Raw genomic sequence first — 4,177 nt, 5'->3', positions numbered from 1 at the left:
ACAGAGTAGAATGGTGGTTGGCAGGGGCTGAGGGGAGGGGGAAAAGAGAAGGTGTTAGTTAAAGGGAACAAAGTTCCAGTTATGCAAGATGAATAAGTCCTAGAGATCTTCTGTACAGAATAGTGCCTCTGGTTAGTAACACTGTACGTGCTCTTAAAAATTTGCTAAGGGGATAGATCTTACGTTGTGTTCTTATCCCAAAATAATAATAAGAAGAAGAAGAAGAAGGAGAAGAAAAAGGGTGAAAGAAAAGAACAACAACCTGCTTAACACAGAGTGCAGGTCACAGCCCCACTCTCATCTGCAGGTGAAGTGGTTTCCACAGTAGCAGGAAACACGCTGCCTCTCAATAGGAAATCACATCTGGGTTAATTCCGCAGAGTCAGGGGCGGGTGGGTGCTGGACAGTCGAAAAATAACAAGCACAGTTTCCCAGATTTACATCTATTCATGTACATGAAACAGGCTGGGACCTGGGAGCCTTTGCTGCAGTGCTGCAGTGCTTGCACCTGGACAAATGTCTCTTAGAGCAACAAAATGCAAAGAAACTATAAGGGACTAAAAATAACTGCGTGCATGCACAGTTGGGGCAAATTCTGGACAAAAGATACAGAAAGACCAAAAAAGCCCAACTGCCACTTCTGAAGAGCTAGAAGCAAAAACGGGGGTCGGGAGCAAAGGCTGGGTTCTGCGCATGCCCCCTGCACTCAGCACCACCAAAGGGGTGGGCAGACCACCTAAGTCACCCCTCCGGCCCAACCCCGGGACACACCACTACCTCCCCCCCATATAAGGAACCAGCTGCCCCCACCCCCACCCCCAGGAAGCGAGCAAGGGAACCTGTTGCTTGTTCTCGCTCCCCCTTGCTGCAGCAGGGGTCCCAATAAAGCTTTGCCTGAATTTCTTGTCTGGTCTCTGATCAATTTCTATTGATTAAGGAGGCCAAGAACCCTGGTCAGTAACATACACACTTCAAATTCCAGAAATTGTAAGTCTTGCTGAACACAATTATCTTTCAGATAAGGAAGGGTACCACCCACTCACCAAAGGCAGAAAACCTCAAGTCTCTGCATCCAGCCCCAATCCTAGGGTCTCTGGATGTTGTCTAATCCTCCTCTAAGATGGTCACAGGCACATCTACATCATCAGAAACCCACAGAGTAATGGTGAATGTAACCATCACTATAGTGGTCTATATAAAATGGTCTGACAAGGGAAAGGGATGGGGGAGGAAAATGAGTTATGGAGCATGGAAGGAAACATGTGTAGGCATGTGCTTCTGCATCATTCGTGATACTGTGACGTCCCTCAGCCACTCTCTGCTCCATGGTCACCTTGTTCTCAGCCAGCACCAGGCTCATTGGTGTCTTCACTTGGTGACATGATCCAGACCTTCATTTCTGAAGGAACTGAGACCTTCACAGCCCAGCCAATGTGGTGTTGTTGCCTCTTGAATTTTCATAAGATACAGATGTAGGGAGGCAGGACACAAGATCCCTTTGATCATCAGAAAGGATTTCTCCCACCCATCTCATAACACTTTTTTCCCAGCTTGCCTAGTGATCAGCAGAGCCCAGGATGCCAGGGGCAGCATCAGCTTTAATTCAGTGGAGCCACTGTTGTGCCAGCTGGTGGACGCATCCCTCCTATGGGTCAGACCATCTCTAAGTAATCAGAGTCGTCACTTAGTGACAGGAAGAAAAGGGTTTGTAAGCAGGTCATTAAATGGTTCACAAGTGAAAGTGGAAGTGGTCACTAGTTCAGAAGAATAGTCAGGTCCTATAAAACAACGTGTCATAGAAATCGTCAAGATGTATATATACACACTACAATATATAAAATAGATAACCAATAAGAACTTACAGTATAGCACAGGGAACTCTACTCAATACTCTGTAATGACCTATATGGGAATAGAATCTAAAAAAGAGTGAATACATGTATATGTATGACTGATTCAGTTTGCTGTACAGCAGAAAGTAACACAACGTTGTAAATCAATTATACTCCAATAAAAATTAATTAACAAAAATAAATGATACCAATCAAAAAAAAAAAAGAAAAAAGAAAGATGTGACCCAGGGTACTGCTTCTGCCACTGAAGAGCTCTAGCTCAGCTGCCCTGGACCCATCCATATAGCTGGACAGGCCATTGCTCCTGCCTGCTGTGGTGCCCCCCTCCCCCAAGAACTCCACAACTGCAATCACAACAATAAAATCCGAGTGCTTCTTAATCTTTTCCCCACTTGTTTCACGACTCTCAGTCTTGGGTTGCAGGATCCCAATGGCTGAGCCCAAGGTTCAGGCCCTCACACTGGCTGCCAGGGGCACCGAGAAGGGGAATCTGCTCCCTTCATTCATTGTCATTCTGAATGAGTTGATACACCTAATCGTTGTATTTTCATGTCTTCCCAGAAGAAATCTGTCAAGGAACAGCCTATTGTAAACAAATTCTATTTAGAGTATAATTGAAGAACCAAATTAAAAAAAGAATCCTAAGCTTCAGTTAAATAAATAAATAATAAACACATACATACATATGTGCATACATCAAAAGAAGAAGAGAACGTAACAGTTTATCCTCCAACTGACACATGAATACATTCCTTACTCTCAGCAGGTTCATAGAAGCAAACAGGGACCCCTGAGAGACTCAGGCCCTGTGCTCTCATTTTCCTTTTTAGTGCCAATGAAACAGACTCCAAAGTGCTCACATGGTTAATTATTGGCAGAACTAGAGTGAAGATGCCACACTAAATATTGAGCTTCCTGGGAACACCATCCAAGCCTTACACATCCACCGCAAGTCACACGGTGCCTGTCACATAGTAAGCCCTAAATATTTTGTACTAAATGACCGAGTCCACACACTTTCCAATATATTAAGCTTTATGTACCTCCATTAAGAAGCATTTCACAGTTAAGGATTGAATTTTAGACTTCCATTCCCCTCATCTCCTTAATTCCATGCTAACTGAAAGATAGCACCTTGAGAACACAGGAATTCTAGACATTCTGGTGATTCAAGTCATGTTGCAAAAGCAGAATTGTTGCAGGTTTTTTTTCCTTCCTCAAATAATACTTGGCACAGAAAAAGCACACGGATGCAGCACACTGCATTTTCCCCTGCCAGCAGCTCGCTCATGGAGCATCTACTCATGAAAACACAATTTTTAAAATTTATTTATTTATTTTATTGAAGTATAGTTGATTTACAATGTTGTGTTAGTTTTAGGTGTACAGCAAAGTGATTCAGTTATACATACATATATATATATATGCACACATACATATATATGTTCTTTTGCAGATTTTTTCCCATATAGGTTATTACAAAATATTGAGTGTTTTCCCTGTGCTGTACAGCAGGTCCTTATGAAAACATTTTAATACCCAGATAGATAACCACTTATAGGTATTACGAGGATACCATTCAAAATAGGGAACAGTAAGTGACTCCTTCACATTAGGTCAGGCAGAGTTTTCTCATTTACTTTTTAAGTGGTTTTTATTGATTTTGTTTTGTTTTGTTCTGTTTTATTTTGCCTAAGAACTAGTGGGACAGAATCATTGAATGCGTAAGCTGAAAGGACTCTGGACCAGTCCTCTAATGGAACAGATGAAGAGAACTCACCCAGAGACCAAGGACCTGGCCAGCACTCCTATCCCAGGGCTTTATCACCACCACACATGGTCTCGGGGACCACGTTCATTGAATGCCTACCACTTGGTCTGTATCATATTTGATTTTACAGAGAAATAACAGTCACCTTTTCCTCCCTATTGCAGAAGGTATTCTTGTGACTTTGATAGTGAGAATGCATTTAAGAAACATTTTTAAAGCACATCTTTCCAAATGCGAATATGAATATGTGGATGTTTTTGGTCTTGTACATTCAATAATATGAAACTACAGTGACTGAAAGAGTATAACTAAAGTAGGAAAGAACACTCTCTTTTCTCCCTAAAAATGTGTCAGAATCATTGCGCTTATAAAAGCCTGGAATCCCAAAAGTCATTGATGAAAAATATGATTGGAATAGCTCCAATTAGATACTTTCTAAAATAGTTTTCTTTCCTCTTTCTCAAGTATTTTAAGCTACAGAGAAGCTCCTTAACTGTAATAGGGTTCACTGAAGACTGACTCTTCAGAGCTGAGCAGAGCCCAGGCTGCCCTC

At 42.1% G+C, this 4,177-nt stretch overlaps 1 long non-coding RNA gene across 1 annotated transcript; it reads left to right on the top strand.

Moving 5' to 3' along the window:
* Positions 1–247: 247 nt before the first annotated feature.
* LOC309633860 lies at positions 248–3,862 on the top strand. Its single transcript, XR_014247718.1, has 2 exons — positions 248–307; positions 3,551–3,862. It is a non-coding gene; the product is annotated as an uncharacterized lncRNA (long non-coding RNA).
* Positions 3,863–4,177: the final 315 nt, after the last annotated feature.

Source organism: Balaenoptera borealis (genome assembly GCF_965194805.1).
Source record: "Balaenoptera borealis genome assembly, chromosome: 8".
In the NCBI taxonomy this organism is placed as follows: Eukaryota; Metazoa; Chordata; class Mammalia; order Artiodactyla; family Balaenopteridae; genus Balaenoptera; species Balaenoptera borealis.
The sequence above is the reverse complement of the archived record's forward strand: the minus strand, read 5'-3'. Positions and strand labels throughout refer to the sequence as shown.